The sequence below is a fragment of the Pseudophryne corroboree genome, chromosome 1, assembly GCF_028390025.1.
Source record: "Pseudophryne corroboree isolate aPseCor3 chromosome 1, aPseCor3.hap2, whole genome shotgun sequence".
NCBI lineage: Eukaryota > Metazoa > Chordata > Amphibia > Anura > Myobatrachidae > Pseudophryne > Pseudophryne corroboree.
In genome coordinates this window covers 315,733,602-315,752,141 of record NC_086444.1, presented here as the reverse complement: position 1 = coordinate 315,752,141, position 18,540 = coordinate 315,733,602, and positions in this window count along the sequence as shown.

Here is an 18,540-nt window from a genome sequence, read left to right as displayed (position 1 = left end):
TACGTGTGGGGAGAAGGCTACAACTCCTAATTCAAAAAAACATAGTTTAGTATCTAGACACTTCCTCATAAGGGCGCTATCCTGCAAACAGCTATTGCACAGCATCATTCTCAACAAAAGGTCTATTAAGATTCTCAATATACAGGAATTCCACTTTAAGCCTATTCAGAGATTTCAGTTTCTGTGTATGATTTTGGACACAGTATCTTAGAGAGTTTTCTTCCCCTGGAAAGAGCCTGAGGAAGCCAGTCGTTAGTTGTTAGTCCTGAAATCACATTAAGTCTCCATACATTTTTCTTGGAACTGACTGCAATTTACAATGCTCTACATCAGGCCTTCCATCTACTACAGTCAGGACATTCATGTACTGTCCGACAACGCCACATCAGTGGCATACAGAACAAGGTGGAAGAGCAGCAATGAGAGAGGTTTCCAAGATACTTCTCGAGGCAGGAAGAGATGCCACGGCCATCTCCGCCATCTTTATACCGGTAGAACGGGAAAGCGGATTCTGAGCAGACACGACCTACGCCCAGAAGAGTGAGGTCTTCATCCTCAGGTCTTCCAACTGATAGTATATTGGTGGGGATGCCTATAGGTAGACATGATAGTTTCTCGGAACAAGAGACTTCAGAGCTATTGTTCAAGAACAAGAGATCCACAGGCGACAGCAGTGGATGCGCTAACGACGCCTTGGAATTAGCAAACAGTATATTTTCCCTCCATTTCCTTTACGAGAATAGGAGAGAGTTCAGGCAATTCTAATTGCCCGAGACTGGCCACACAGAGCTTGGTACGCAGATCTCATTTACCTGTTGGTAGAAGAACCCTGGCCTGTGACGCTCCGGGAAGATCTTCCTTAAGGCCCGGTCATCTATCCAGACTTACACCGGCTACGTTTAACAGCATGGAAGTTGAAAAGGCATATTCTAGCCTGGAAGGGCTTTCCAGGTGCTGTAATACTAAAATACGCTTCAAGCCAGAAAGGCAGTCACTTCACGACATTCCCATTGTATATATGGAAGAGGTATGTCTCCTGGTGTGAAGGACGACAATATCTGCCAGCGGATTTATAACTGGGTCGCCTTTTACGCTTCCTACAGTCAGGAGTGTATGTGGGCCTAAGTTTGGCTCACTAAACGTTCAGATTTCAGCTCTATCAATCCTTTTCCGGAAACAACTGGCCATGCTGCCAGAGGTTCAGACATTCCTCCAAGGTGTGCTTCACCTACCATCACCTTTTGTACCACCTCCGACACCTTGGGATTTAAACCTGGCTTAAGATTTCCCACAATCTTCTTGGTTTGAACCACTACAAACGGTAGATGAAAGATATCTTACATGGAAGACACTAATGCTGTTAGCCTTGGATTCAGCTAGCAGTCTCTCAGAGTTCGAGGCATTGGGGGTGATTCAGAGTTGATCGTAGCTGTGCTAAATTTAGCACAGCTACGAACACGCACAGCACCGATAAGGTCTGAATTAGCCCCATTGTCAGCCGAGAGTCCCTACCTTCTGTTTCATGTTGACAGTGCAGAGCTCAGAACTCGGCAGAAGTTCTTGCTGAAGGTTATCTCAGCTTTTCATATCAACAACCGATATGGTTTCTGGTCATTAATGACGTCTCAGCTACTCCAAGATGACTGGAGGTAGTACGAACACTGAAGATCTATGTCAGAAGAACTGCTCGTATTGGAATGTCAGATTCTCTTTTCATTTTGTACGATGCCAACCAGATAGGTTACCCAGCTTCAAATCAGGCAATAGACCGTTGGATCAGACTTACTCTCCAACAGGCTTATTCGTCATCTGCTTTGCCTCTACCACATTTCATTACAGCCCACTCTTCAAGGTCGGTGGGCTCCTCCTGGGCAGCTGCCCGGGGAGTATCGGCATTACATCTATGCCGAGCGGCCAACTGGTCGGGTACAAACACGTTGTCAAATTCTATTGGTTTGATACCCTGGCGTCAGAGGACAGTCAGCATGGTCGTTCAATATTGCAGGTGTCTCCGCACACTCCCGCCCGTTAAGGGAGCTCTGGGACGTCCCCATTGTAATAAGAATTCCCCAGTATCCCCTATGGATGCAAGAGAAAATTAGATTTTGGTACCTATTGGTAAATCCTTTTCTCATAGTCCATAGGGGATACTGGGCGCCCTCCTCTGTGCTTCGTAAATTTTCCTGAAAAAGTTAAGTTTTTGTGTGACAGATTGTTGGATCAGCTTTGCTATCCGTTTTTTGGATCAGCGTTTTGCTGTCCCTTCTAATTCTTGTTGTTGTGCTGGTTATGTTCTTTCTAATTGTTCTGTTCTGTTTCTTCCTCCTCTCAAAGTATGTTCCGTCTCCTTCGGGCACAGTTTTCCTAGACTGAGCTGTGGGAGGGGGCATAGAGGGGAGGAGCTAGCAGTCAGTTTAAGATTTCTTAAAGTGCACCGGCTATAGCGGACCCATCTATACCCCATTGTAATAAGCATTCCCCAGTATCCCCTATGGACTACGAGAAAAGGATTTACCGGTAGGTACCAAAATCCCATTTTTGTCTCCAAACTTCTTGAACATGTCTAGAACTGCCTTACTGCCTTTTCTTTCCTCACTCACTGCTTGACCCATTCCAGTCTGGTTAACATCTTCTCCACTGAAACTGTCTTCACGAAAGTCTGCAATTACCTTCTTTCTGCTAAATCCAAGGGCCACTACTCTCTGCTTATTCACCTCTCTGCTGCTTTTGACACTCTGGACCACGTTCTCCTGCAAATCCTTCACTCCCTTGGTCTGCGTGATACTAGCCTCTCCTGGCTGTCCTCCTACCTCTGACCGTTCCTTCTCTGTCTCCTCTCATTACTTCACCTCCTCCCCACTTCAACTAACTGTAGGTGTCCCCCCAGGGGCCTACCTACAAATCCCTATAGCACCTACTCATCAGCGATTCCTCCGATTTGCTGTTCTGCAAAAGTATTACCAGTTCCAGGCACTACCTATTGGGCTAGGTTCGGCTCCATGGGTATTTACCAAGCTAATGGCGGCTATGGCAGCTCAACTGTGTCATCAAGGAATCTGGGCGCTCCCATGTTTGGGTGACTTGTTGCTTCTGGCACAATCTCAGGAACTTTTGCGCCACCATCTTCAAATAACCATTACCTTCCTACAAGCCCACGGGTGGCTGATCAGTTGGAAAAAATTCCTCCCTTGTCCCTTCACAACGGATGTTGCATCTAGGGGCTCTTCTGGATTTGCAGGAATAGAGGCTCTTCCTGTCAGTGAACAAAGTTGCCAGACTGCAAGTCAGGGGTCTGCAACTTACTGTGCAATCCCCGGATGTTAATACATTCGGCAGTGTAGTTTCTGGGGTCCATGGTCGCCACCTTCGATATGGTGGAGTATACCCAGTTTCACTCCAGGCCCCTACAACATCTGATCCTTTCCAGGTGGAATGGGCCTGTATGCATTGGGGCCTGGCTTGAAAGTGTTTGACGGCCCGGCTCTTGAGTCATCAGAGCTAAGGGGCACAGTGATACAGACAATGCTGCTGGCTCGTAAGCCATCTTCAGCCCACATCTATTACTGGATGCTATTACTTGCATGTTTATTTTCAGTGGTGTGCGTCTAAGTGCTATGACCCCCGTACCTTTAGGATCTCCCGGGTACTGACCCTCCTACAAGCAGTGTTAGACCTTGGTCTTCGTCTAGCATCCCTGAAAGTACAGGTTTCTACATTATCAATGTGGTTTCAACAAAAGATCGCTGTACTACATGATGTGTGTACCTTTTTTCAAGGGATACTCCATATCCAGCCTCCCTTTGTACATCCAGTGGCCCCCTGGGATTTATCTTTGGTCCTGCAGTATCTTAAGACTTCCCCATCTGAGCCTTTAGAGTTGGTGGACCTTAAGTGGCTGTCAGCAAAGGTGTTTTTTCTCCTGGCTATTGCCTCTGCGAGAAGGGTGTCTGAGTTTGGGATCGCTTCCCTGTCGTGATCTGTTTCTGATCTTCCATCAAGATAAGGCAGATCTCCAGATCAGGGTGGGTCACCTTCCTAAGGTGGTGTGCAAATTTCATCTAAATATGGAGATAGTGGATTGAGGGAGGTGCTTGGAACAGCATGGAGTAACAGCGTGCCGGCTGCAGCTCCCAGCTAACATCCTGACTCACATTCGGATGCCCTGGCGATCTATCTATCAAATAAGCCGTGGAACCGACCAGGTAAACTCCGCTCTATCAGAATGATGAAGGGGGAGTGAAGGAGTCCAGGCGGCCATGGCAGTGACTCTCTGCATCCTGCCTGTGATTGTGCTCGAGGCAGCCGTGACTGAAATCATTCATGCATTGTCTGTGAACTGTGCCCTGTGCAGAAGCCCTGAATCGGGAGAGGCGTCTGGCTGTACACATCAATTCTAGCCCTGCACTTTGCAGATACCTGAGGTGAGGTACACTGTGCGCTGTGTGCCCTGGATAAAAAAAAGGGGGATCGTGGTTGCCAATGTGCTAGACCCATGTGAGTAAACCAGAGGCACTGTAATATATGGTGGAATGTGTGGCAGAGAAGCTGAGATACTGCAGCTGGATCACTAGCCTAGTATGTACTATTGGGTCATTGGGAGCCCTAGATACCAGCAGCTACAATACACTTGTGAGACTGTAGGTATAAATATTGCTGCTCAATTTTGGCTGATATATTATCTGGAAGAAGGTGAGAGTGGCTGTTAGCGCTGTCCTGCATCAGACACTGGGAGCAGCGGCTGTGAGAGAGCCGCATCTACCGCCAATAGCGGAAAACAACCCTACGAGCTGATATTGTATGGGGTCCGGTGCAAGTGTGGGACCCAGTAAGAGGGGAGTCGTGGTCTCTGGAGCATGTAAATAAGCCTTGGGTTGTCCAAAGGAATTGGGGCGCCCCTGTTGAATTACTGGCTTAAAAATAAGTGCCATTGTGATATTGGATGTTTTAAACAACAGCAGCTATATCTGGCAGAATGAATGTATGCATGAACACAAATGTGGAGCATTATACTCGGTAACAAGGTTGCTACACTATTTGGAAGAATTATAACACCAAAAAGTGCTACATCTTAAAAAAGTATCTATTGCTTGACACTAGCCTGATCATAGGCTTAAGGCCCGTACACACTGGTCGATATATCGGCCGTTCTTTTGAACGGCCGATATATCGCGGGACCGTCGGCCAGTGTGTACGGCCGATACATCTGTGAACTCCGTCGTTCACAGACGTATCGCGTCGGCCGCGCAGCACAGCCGACGGCCAATATATCTATCAATATATTGGCGCGTCACTGTGTGTGTACGGGGCGGTCGGCCGACCGCCCGTACACATGCTGCGGCGCCCGGCGGTGATTGACAGCTGAACTGGGCGGGTGTACACGCCCGCCCAGTTCATGACGTCAGTCCCCGACGGATCGGGCAGTGTGTATGCACAGCACACTGCCCGATCCGTCCATAGATATATCTGCAGATCAATTGATCTGCAGATATATCTATTAGTGTGTACCCACCTTTAGTGTGTGCTATTTGGTTATTGAGAGCTCTGAATGCCAGCAGCTACACTTGAGACACTGAATGTTTAAAATTGTTGCTTAACCTTGGCTGATACACTATTTGAAAAGAAACAGAATATTAACAGCAGAGAGATGCCAATTAAGTAGGATATAGTAAGCTTCGATATTGCTACTGCTTTTTGAGGATACTTTAAGTCTTGTTTCTGACCCTTTGTCCCCAGACTGTGTCAACAGACCTGAGTATATTAAGTAATATCAGCTATAGCTCGTTTATATGACTTGATTGACTTTGTGCCAGACTCCAGTTAATGAACTGGAGGCATTTACTTCCTCTGTGCAGGAAGGAGCAGGTGTGATAATCTGCTCAATTGCTGTTAACAGGTCTATTCTGCTATACAAGCCCAGTTCTATATGATCTTGGAAAATAAAACCATCAAGGCTCACTGGTTGTAGTAAAAGACTGTGTGCCTTTCATCCACATAAGAAGAGGGCACCGCGAGGGCCTGTGGCCCGGGGCATAATACTAGCAGCAGTACAAAATTTGTGGTGATTAATAATACCCCTTTCACACTGCCAATGCCGGATCCCACCCGGGAATTGGAAACGGGTCCTTCCCGGGTGGTATCCGGCATTGGCCGCTGCTGCAGGCTTCCCCGACCCCGCAATATGCCAGGCGGGTTGCCATAGCAGCAGAGGGCGGAGCCAGCGGCAGGGGCGGTGCTGGGAGATGAGATCATCTCCGCGCCGCCTCTCCCTGCTGCAGTAAACGGGTCCCGGGACGCATCGACTCGGGAGCCCGTTTACGCAGCCACTGACCAGGAATTCAACCCAGATATAACACTGCTTTATTCCCGGGTTGAATTGCCTGGTCAGATTACCCGCGATTTCGGCTATGCCCCTTTCACACCGCACACTGACCCGTGTCGACCCGGCAATATGCTGGGTTGATACCGAGTTATTTGTGCGGTGTGAAAGGGGTATAAAATGGGGAAGACAGGTGCAGCAGCTAAGCTGCTAAGTATGCAAGAAGATCACAAACAACAAATGCTGCATCATACCCTTCTTCTCCCTCAAAGCCAGAACAGGGGACAGATGGTAGTAACTATGCTGACTTTACTCAGAAATTCTTGAATGCCATAGCAGCCTCAGAACAGAGGGTCACAGAAAAAATTGGGCATGTCCAAGCAGATGTATCTCTGCTTCGTCAAGATCTACAAAACATCAGAGAGAGAGTTGGCAAGATGGAAAATAGAATATCAGACCTGGAGGATAAATCACTATCTCGTAATAATAAAGTTGATGAATTAACAAATCAAGTGGCTGCTATACAGGCTAAACTGTTCGACATGGAGGGACGGCTAAGACGTAATACTATACGACTGGTGAGTCTGCCCGAAAAGGGTGGAAGGGACAGTACCTGAAAAGTTCCTAGAGGAGTGGCTCATTAGATTATTCACCAGGGAGGCTTTTAGCCCCCAATTCTCAGTGGAACGAGCCCATAGGGTACCAACCAGGTCTCCTACTCCAGGGGTCTCTGCCAGGACCTTTATTGCTTGAATTTTGCATTTTAGAGATAGAGATACCATTCTTCGGCTAGCACAGAACTATGGTGTAGTTCAGTTTGCTAACAGTACAGTTTCATTTTATCCAGACTTTGCTCAGGATGTACAGAAAAGTCATTAACAACTCCTACAAATGAAGTGCAAGATGCGAGAGAGGAACATACAATACTCCATGATGTTTCTGGCTCGCTTGAGAGTTGTGTACAATAACTCTACACATTTCTTCACCTCCGCTAAAGAAGCAGAGAATTGGTTGGAAAGGCAACCTAAGGATGCTTGAGGGCGGGAGAGAAAAAAGGAGAGGAGAGGGAAGGGAAGGAGGAAGAAAAAAGAAAAGGGAAAAAATGTTGAATAAGATCGATCTGTAAAGTTTGTAGCGGTGTAGAGTTTATACTTGTTGATGACACAATGGTAGTTTGTATGATGGTTATATGACAAAGTAGTAGTAATCATAAACAATTATATTTGTTGATTAATAATACCAGGGAATATATCCTAGATTAGGGATTTTTTATTCTATGCTGCATATAGCTATAGGATTTGTTTCCTATATCCCCCTGTCGAATGGGTGATTGAGTGAGGAAAGTGGGAAGAGTTTGAGAGGGATGGAATGGGATCTAGGTATTCCGCAAGGGTAGTGGATATATAGGGTAGGTTAGGGAGGGAATGGGAAGATGCTTTTTTAGGATGTTTGTGCTGCTCAGTACATACGTGGTTGTTGGCTTTTTTTCCGTTATTTGTTTATTTGGGGGGGGGGGGGGGTTGTGTTTTGTTTGATCTCTCTCTCCCTCTCTCGCATCCGGGTCTGTCTGGCGAAGTATTGTAGGACCAGAGTGGATATTGACCTTAGCATATTTAAAGGTGAAGGTGGTTGTGTGTATGGCAGTACTGTGTCATGCTATACCTAAATTTGGAAAGGGTGTACTCATGCCCAGGTGCTAATGCTCCATTCTTGTATCAATGATTAGGCAGAGAAAGGAATTAAGAATATTGTGCAGGAATGTTAGGGGAATTAATGATAAAATTAATGTTACGTTCTCTGTTCTTGGAACCCAGGAGATAGGGTGGCAGCAGAAGAGCTCCAAGTACAGATGCGTGAAGCTGCGACAGAAATGGGATACGCAGCAATACCTAACGGGAATCCTGACTCCATTGTTTCTCCCAAGTGGTCGGTCAACGCCTGCGAGACTATGGTTTCTTGGGCCCACAGCAGACGCGTTTCATGGGCGGATTCGGTCTGCCCGACTCCAATGCCCCCTGGTCTTAGTAGGTGACAAGGCGTTAACCGAGACAGAGAGAGAACAAGGGGTAACTAAGACAGACACACAAGAAAATAGGGGGAACCACTAAAAAACAATAAACTAGTATATGTGTGGCGCAGCCGCCAACAAAACTAACCAAGGTAATGCTGCCCGAACACCAAACACGACACAGTCGTAATTCGGCGAGTACAGCAATAGCGGAAACCTCAGCAGAGAAACACAAAAGCCAGAAGGTAAGAATAAATACGCCCACAGCTGTAAGGTGCAGCAGAGCCGCTACTCACGACACCGGTAAAGGTGCACGCAGAAGGAACAGGAACCCCAAGGCTGCAGATACAGGATAACAGGACTGGAAGGCTGGATAAAATTCCAATGATCATGCTCCGGATTCCAGGACTCAAGATACAGGATTAACTGGCTGCACAGGAACAATCCAGGGGTAGGACACAGGTCCACAGGAAGCTATCACCGGCAGGGCTGTCCTAATCTGGCTCCCATAAAAAAAACCCTGTAGCCCAGTCAGCGGGCAGCCCAGCCCCAGATCCTAATTATCCAGCTGTTTGCTGGCGCACAGCGCGCGGCATCCCGGCTGTTACTGCAGTGCTGGGCGGCCACCCAGCATCTTCGGTTGCTAGGCAACCGGCCAGAAGCAGGGAGTTAGCGGCGGAAGTGATGCGCCGGCCCTGTTACCTAGCAACGGCCGGGAGTCGGCGCGACCCACTGCTAGCAATTAAACGGGCATTAGTTATGGCCCAGATTAAAAAATATAAAGCCGATATAATCTGTTTATCTGAGACACATTTGAGTGGCAATAAACAACTATCTCTCAAAAAACCTTGGATAGGACACACATATCATGCAGCCTTTTCAAATCAGTAAGGTTTGATCTGGAATCTAGCTGTATAGATCCTAGGGGAAGGTTTTCTTTTTTTAAGAGCAAAGATTAAGCAAAAATGAATGCATCTATTCGCAATTTATATCCCCCTCCATTCAGTAATGAAGTACTGCGGCAGGCCGCATTATTTATCAATCAATCGCCAGATACCCCAGTAATAAGTATTGGGGACTATAATAATGTTATGGATAACAATCTGGATAGATGGGGGGGAGAGCCGGCCATAGGCACACTATATCCCGCAAAAACCCCATTTGCAAGCCTCATAGAAGACCTAGGTTGGATAGATATCTGGCATATATGTAATCCTACAACCGCTAAGTACTCATGTCAATCTGCAACGCACCATACACTATCTCGTATAGATATGGCCCTGGTTTTTATATGTTTTGGTCCAGTGGTTAGTGAAGTAGGGTATTTGTCTGGAGGTATATCCGATCACTCCCCTGTGTATTTAAACATAGAGCTAGCAAACAATAAGGGGGCATCCTTTTGGAAGATAAATCCATATTGGATGACTCAAATAGGTGAAGGATCGGATTTGTTGATGCAGTGCGAGCGTTTTTAAAGAGAATTTATCTCACCCAGATCCTACTATCCAACACAATGCCTTCAAGGCATATATGCATGGAACTTTCAGCAAAAAGATACCTAGGATCAAGATGGAAAGTAGGAAAGAGGAAAATAGAATGGAGGAAAGATGTCAAAAGCTAGAAACTCAATATGTAACTTCGGCTCTGCCAAGTATTAGGGAGGAGTGGGTGGATGCTCAGAGGGAGTGGTTGGATTGTCTCTATGATAAAGCAAAGCATAGGGTGTTATTTAATAGGGATACACAATATTCTCAAGCTGAAGTAGGAGGAAAATATCTGGCTTTTTTGGCCAGAGAGGAAAGTGATAACGGGGCAATTCAGTGTGTTCGCAACCTCCAGGGGCAGGAGTGTCTCACAAGGCCGGAAATAGCTGCCTTTAAGGAATATTATCGTTCATTATACTCAACTAAGGCTACACATAGGGGGTCATTCTGAGTTGATCGCACGCTGCCGATTTTCGCAGCGCAGCGATCAGGTTACTACTGCGCATGCGTATGCACCGCAATGCGCACGCACGTCGTACGGGTACAAACAGCATCGTTGCTGGGCAATGCTTCTAGCGACGAATCCATTCGCACGGGTGATTGCAAAGAGATTGACAGACAGAGGGTGTTTATGGGTGTCAACTGATCATTTTCTGGGAGTGGTAGGGAAAACGCAGGCGTGTCCAGGCATTTGCAGGGCGGGCGTCTGACGTCAATTCCGGTACTGGACAGGCTGAAGTGATCTCAAGGGCTGAGTAAGTTCAGATCTACTCTGAAACTGCAAAAATCTTTTTTGTCCCGCTCAGCTGCACATGCGATTGCACACTTGCAAAGTAAAAATACACTCCCCCGTGGGCGGCGACTATGCGTTTGCGCGGCTGCAAAAAGTAGATAGCGAGCAATCAACTCGGAATGAGGGCCATAGTCTCGAACAATTATGTGCAGAGGCGGATTGGCCATAGGGTTCACACGGAAGATTCCCGGTGGGCCGACTCACCCATGGGGCCTGTTTTGTTTGAGGACATGTGGTCCTTTTTATAGACATAATGAATAAGATGCTAAATAATTTTCATATATATATAAATGACTTTGCCACTTAGCCTGTGATTGCAGATGATGTAGTGTATGCTCTGTCTGCCGGCTTGGCTGACATATAAGATTGAGTGAATAGTGATTGGGGTACGGTTGGTGTAATAAGCAAGAAAATATATCTTTCTAAAGAATGATATAGTTTCCTAAATTCTGAAGGTGTATCATATAATGTGCTCATAATATTTAATTTTATTTCTTTTTAACTTCCCCCTTGATGCTGGACATGCCCACTATCTGGAAAGTTTTGGGGGGAGGGTGCTGCTGCCATGGCCCATGGCTAGACCTTACACCTCTGGTGCTGCCCATGTGGGGCCACTAGTACAAATTTTTCCAGGGCCGCTTTTTGTTCCCAATCCGCCCCTGATTATGTGGATATTTAGATCAGATAGAGTTGCCCGGATTGTCACAGGAGATGGTCGAAGCTCTTGAGGCTCCTTTTACGTTGGAGGAGATTGAGAATGCAGTCTTTTCTCTTCCATCATCTAGAGCTCTGGGCTCTGACGGAATTCCGGCAGAAGTTTATAAAAAATGTAAGGAATGTTCTTTTCCATATTTATTAGAATTATCTAATTCGCTATATGAATGGGGCTCGATTTCTCCCTCCATGATGTAGACAATTATAGTGGTGCTGCCAAAGCCAGGGAAAAATCCCTTCTGTTTAGAGTCTTATAGACCTATATCGCTTTTGACAACAGATGTAAAAATAATAGCAAAGATGTTAGCTTTGAGATTAAATTCAGCAATAACGTCAAATGTGCACCCAGACCAAACTGGCTTTATATGCCAGGGAAGTCAACAACAGGGGCATATCTACCCATTGGCCAGGATGGCACTCGCCAGGGGTGCCAGCCGAGCAGGGGGCGCCGCCTGATGGTGCCACCCTCGGCCAATGGGTGGAATCCCTTAAGCTGTAGTGTCTGGCAATACCTGCTGTGCTGAGCTGCCCGTGCATTGTCTGGGCTGGAGGGCGGAGGATCGCTCAGCAGGCAGGAGCTGGCGTCCGGCACCGCAATGCACTACAGGGAAGAAACTGAATATAAACTACAACTACCAGCAACCCTTGCTGTCGGGAGCTCCTGGCGGCAAGGGCTGCTGGGAGCTGTAGTTTATATTCAGTTTCTTCCCTGTAGTGCATTACGGTGCCGGACGCCAGCTCCTGCCTGCTGAGCGATCCTCCGCACTCCATCCCAGGCAGCTCGGCACAGCAGGTATTGCCAGACACTACGGCTATCTGCAGGGATGTTGTGGGGTGGGGACTAGGGCTATGTGCTGTGTGGGGAGGCTATATATGTGCTGGGAGTGGGGGAGACTACTATTATGTGCTAAGGGTGGACTACAGCTATATGCTGGGAGGGGGGTGGGGACTATGGCTATGTGCTTGGGGAGGTGAGGGGCTATGTGCAGGGAGGAGGACTATGCCTATCTATGCTGGCAGGAAACTATTGTTATGTGATGGGAAAGGGGTGAGGACTACTGTATGACTGTGTTGGGAGAGGTGGAGACTACGGCTATTGCTTGGGAAGGTGGGAGCTATGGCTATGTACTGGGAGGGGACTATGGCTATGTGCTCGGAGGGGGATGGGGACTATATGACTGTGGGTGCTTATCTGGCACTGTGGGGGCATATGTGTATTTGGCACCATGAGGGCATATCTGGCACCGTGGGGGCATGTGTATCTGGCAATGTGGGGGCATATCTGGCACTGTGGGGGCATATCTGGCACTGTGGGGTCAGATGTGTATCTGGCACCATGGGGGCATATCTAGCACCGTGGGGGGCATATCTGGCATTGTGGGGGCATGTGTGTATCTGGCACTGTAGGGGCATGTATGTATCTGGCACTATTGAGGGCATATGTGTATTTTTGGTAGAGATGAGCGCCGGAAATTTTTCGGGTTTTGTGTTTTGGTTTTGGGTTCGGTTCCGCGGCCGTGTTTTGGGTTCGACCGCGTTTTGGCAAAACCTCACCGAATTTTTTTTGTCGGATTCGGGTGTGTTTTGGATTCGGGTGTTTTTTTAAAAAAACCCTAAAAAACAGCTTAAATCATAGAATTTGGGGGTAATTTTGATCCCAAAGTATTATTAACCTCAAAAAACATAATTTACACTCATTTTCAGCCTATTCTGAACACATCACACCTCACAATATTATTTTTAGTCCTAAAATTTGCACCGAGGTCGCTGTGTGAGTAAGATAAGCGACCCTAGTGGCCGACACAAACACCGGGCCCATCTAGGAGTGGCACTGCAGTGTCACGCAGGATGGCCCTTCCAAAAAACCCTCCCCAAACAGCACATGACGCAAAGAAAAAAAGAGGCGCAATGAGGTAGCTGACTGTGTGAGTAAGATTAGCGACCCTAGTGGCCGACACAAACACCGGGCACATCTAGGAGTGGCACTGCAGTGTCACGCAGGATGTCCCTTCCAAAAAACCCTCCCCAAACAGCACATGACGCAAAGAAAAAAAGAGGCGCAATGAGGTAGCTGTGTGAGTAAGATTAGCGACCCTAGTGGCCGACACAAACACCGGGCCCAACTAGGAGTGGCACTGCAGTGTCACGCAGGATGTCCCTTCCAAAAAACCCTCCCCAATCAGCACATGATGCAAAGAAAAAGAAAAGAAAAAAGAGGTGCAAGATGGAATTATCCTTGGGCCCTCCCACCCACCCTTATGTTGTATAAACAAAACAGGACATGCACACTTTAACCAACCCATCATTTCAGTGACAGGGTCTGCCACACGACTGTGACTGATATGACGGGTTGGTTTGGACCCCCCCCAAAAAAGAAGCAATTAATCTCTCCTTGCACAAACTGGCTCTACAGAGGCAAGATGTCCACCTCATCTTCACCCTCCGATATATCACCGTGTACATCCCCCTCCTCACAGATTATCAATTCGTCCCCACTGGAATCCACCATCTCAGCTCCCTGTGTACTTTGTGGAGGCAATTGCTGCTGGTCAATGTCTCCGCGGAGGAATTGATTATAATTCATTTTAATGAACATCATCTTCTCCACATTTTCTGGATGTAACCTCGTACGCCGATTGCTGACAAGGTGAGCGGCGGCACTAAACACTCTTTCGGAGTACACACTTGTGGGAGGGCAACTTAGGTAGAATAAAGCCAGTTTGTGCAAGGGCCTCCAAATTGCCTCTTTTTCCTGCCAGTATAAGTACGGACTGTGTGACGTGCCTACTTGGATGCGGTCACTCATATAATCCTCCACCATTCTATCAATGTTGAGAGAATCATATGCAGTGACAGTAGACGACATGTCCGTAATCGTTGTCAGGTCCTTCAGTCCGGACCAGATGTCAGCATCAGCAGTCGCTCCAGACTGCCCTGCATCACCGCCAGCGGGTGGGCTCGGAATTCTGAGCCTTTTCCTCGCACCCCCAGTTGCGGGAGAATGTGAAGGAGGAGATGTTGACAGGTCGCGTTCCGCTTGACTTGACAATTTTGTCACCAGCAGGTCTTTCAACCCCAGCAGACCTGTGTCTGCCGGAAAGAGAGATCCAAGGTAGGCTTTAAATCTAGGATCGAGCACGGTGGCCAAAATGTAGTGCTCTGATTTCAACAGATTGACCACCCGTGAATCCTTGTTAAGCGAATTAAGGGCTGCATCCACAAGTCCCACATGCCTAGCGGAATCGCTCCGTGTTAGCTCCTTCTTCAATGCCTCCAGCTTCTTCTGCAAAAGCCTGATGAGGGGAATGACCTGACTCAGGCTGGCAGTGTCTGAACTGACTTCACGTGTGGCAAGTTCAAAGGGCATCAGAACCTTGCACAACGTTGAAATCATTCTCCACTGCACTTGAGACAGGTGCATTCCATCTCCTATATCGTGCTCAATTGTATAGGCTTGAATGGCCTTTTGCTGCTCCTCCAACCTCTGAAGCATATAGAGGGTTGAATTCCACCTCGTTACCACTTCTTGCTTCAGATGATGGCAGGGCAGGTTCAGTAGTTTTTGGTGGTGCTCCAGTCTTCTGTACGTGGTGCCTGTACGCCGAAAGTGTCCCGCAATTTTTCTGGCCACCGACAGCATCTCTTGCACGCCCCTGTCGTTTTTTAAAAAATTCTGCACCACCAAATTCAAGGTATGTGCAAAACATGGGACGTGCTGGAATTTGCCCATATTTAATGCACACACAATATTGCTGGCGTTGTCCGATGCCACAAATCCACAGGAGAGTCCAATTGGGGTAAGCCATTCCGCGATGATCTTCCTCAGTTGCCGTAAGAGGTTTTCAGCTGTGTGCGTATTCTGGAAAGCGGTGATACAAAGCGTAGCCTGCCTAGGAAAGAGTTGGCGTTTGCGAGATGCTGCTACTGGTGCCGCCGCTGCTGTTCTTGCGGCGGGAGTCCATACATCTACCCAGTGGGCTGTCACAGTCATATAGTCCTGACCCTGCCCTGCTCCACTTGTCCACATGTCCGTGGTTAAGTGGACATTGGGTACAACTGCATTTTTTAGGAGACTGGTGAGTCTTTTTCTGACGTCCGTGTACATTCTCGGTATCGCCTGCCTAGAGAAGTGGAACCTAGATGGTATTTGGTAACGGGGGCACACTGCCTCAATAAATTGTCTAGTTCCCTGTGAACTAACGGCGGATACCGGACGCACGTCTAACACCAACATAGTTGTCAAGGACTCAGTTATCCGCTTTGCAGTAGGATGACTGCTGTGATATTTCATCTTCCTCGCAAAGGACTGTTGAACAGTCAATTGCTTACTGGAAGTAGTACAAGTGGGCTTACGACTTCCCCTCTGGGATGACCATCGACTCCCAGCGGCAACAACAGCAGCGCCAGCAGCAGTAGGCGTTACACGCAAGGATGCATCGGAGGAATCCCAGGCAGGAGAGGACTCGTCAGACTTGCCAGTGACATGGCCTGCAGGACTATTGGCATTCCTGGGGAAGGAGGAAATTGACACTGAGGGAGTTGGTGGGGTGGTTTGCGTGAGCTTGGTTACAAGAGGAAGGGATTTACTGGTCAGTGGACTGCTTCCGCTGTCACCCAAAGTTTTTGAACTTGTCACTGACTTATTATGAATGCGCTGCAGGTGACGTATAAGGGAGGATGTTCCGAGGTGGTTAACGTCCTTACCCCTACTTATTACAGCTTGACAAAGGGAACACACGGCTTGACACCTGTTGTCCGCATTTCTGGTGAAATACCTCCACACCGAAGAGCTGATTTTTTTGGTATTTTCACCTGGCATGTCAACGGCCATATTCCTCCCACGGACAACAGGTGTCTCCCCGGGTGCCTGACTTAAACAAACCACCTCACCATCAGAATCCTCCTGGTCAATTTCCTCCCCAGCGCCAGCAACACCCATATCCTCCTCATCCTGGTGTACTTCAACACTGACATCTTCAATCTGACTATCAGGAACTGGACTGCGGGTGCTCCTTCCAGCACTTGCAGGGGGCATGCAAATAGTGGAAGGCGCATGCTCTTCACGTCCAGTGTTGGGAAGGTCAGGCATCGCAAACGACACAATTGGACTCTCCTTGTGGATTTGGGATTTCAAAGAACGCACAGTTCTTTGCGGTGCTTTTGCCAGCTTGAGTCTTTTCAGTTTTCTAGCGAGAGGCTGAGTGCTTCCATCCTCATGTGAAGCTGAACCACTAGCCATGAACATAGGCCAGGGCCTCAGCCGTTCCTTGCCACTCCGTGTGGTAAATGGCATATTGGCAAGTTTACGCTTCTCCTCCGACAATTTTATTTTAGGTTTTGGAGTCCTTTTTTTTCTGATATTTGGTGTTTTGGATTTGACATGCTCTGTACTATGACATTGGGCATCGGCCTTGGCAGACGACGTTGCTGGCATTTCATCGTCTCGGCCATGACTAGTGGCAGCAGCTTCAGCACGAGGTGGAAGTGGATCTTGATCTTTCCCTAATTTTGGAACCTCAACTTTTTTGTTCTCCATATTTTATAGGCAGAACTAAAAGGCACCTCAGGTAAACAATGGAGATGGATGGATTGGATACTAGTATACAATTATGGACGGACTGCCACGGTTAGGTGGTATAAAAAAACCACGGTTAGGTGGTATATATTATAATAATAATACAATTATGGATGGACGGACTGCCTGCCGACTGCCGACACAGAGGTAGCCACAGCCGTGAACTACCGCACTGTACACTGGTTGATAAAGAGATAGTAGTATACTCGTAACAACTAGTATGACACTATGACGACGGTATAAAGAATGAAAAAAAAACCACGGTTAGGTGGTATATATTATAATAATAATACAATTATGGATGGACGGACTGCCTGCCGACTGCCGACACAGAGGTAGCCACAGCCGTGAACTACCGCACTGTACACTGGTTGATAAAGAGATAGTAGTATACTCGTAACAACTAGTATGACACTATGACGACGGTATAAAGAATGAAAAAAAAACCACGGTTAGGTGGTATATATTATAATAATAATACAATTATGGATGGACGGACTGCCTGCCGACTGCCGACACAGAGGTAGCCACAGCCGTGAACTACCGCACTGTACACTGGTTGATAAAGAGATAGTAGTATACTCGTAACAACTAGTATGACACTATGACGACGGTATAAAGAATGAAAAAAAAACCACGGTTAGGTGGTATATATTATAATAATAATACAATTATGGATGGACGGACTGCCTGCCGACTGCCGACACAGAGGTAGCCACAGCCGTGAACTACCGCACTGTACACTGGTTGATAAAGAGATAGTAGTATACTCGTAACAACTAGTATGACACTATGACGACGGTATAAAGAATGAAAAAAAAACCACGGTTAGGTGGTATATATTATAATAATAATACAATTATGGATGGACGGACTGCCTGCCGACTGCCGACACAGAGGTAGCCACAGCCGTGAACTACCGCACTGTACACTGGTTGATAAAGAGATAGTAGTATACTCGTAACAACTAGTATGACACTATGACGACGGTATAAAGAATGCAAAAAAAACCACAGTTAGGTGGTATATATTATAATAATAATACAATTATGGATGGACGGACTGCCTGCCGACTGCCGACACAGAGGTAGCCACAGCCGTGAACTACCGCACTGTACACTGGTTGATAAAGAGATAGTAGTATACTCGTAACAACTAGTATGACACTATGACGGTATAAAGAATGAAAAAAAAACCACGGTTAGATGGTATATATTATAATAATAATACAATTATGGATGGACGGACTGCCTGCCGACTGCCGACACAGAGGTAGCCACAGCCGTGAACTACCGCACTGTACACTGGTTGATAAAGAGATAGTAGTATACTCGTAACAATTAGGATGACACTATGACGGTATAAAGAATGAAAAAAAAACCACGGTTAGGTGGTAGGTATATAATAATAAATAATACAATTCTGGTCGGACGGACTGCCTGCCGTGTGCCGACACAGAGGTAGCCACAGCCGTGAACTACCGCACTGTACACTGGTTGATAAAGAGATAGTAGTATACTCGTAACAATTAGGATGACACTATGACGGTATAAAGAATGAAAAAAAAAACACGGTTAGGTGGTAGGTATATAATAATAAATAATACAATTCTGGTCGGACGGACTGCCTGCCGTGTGCCGACACAGAGGT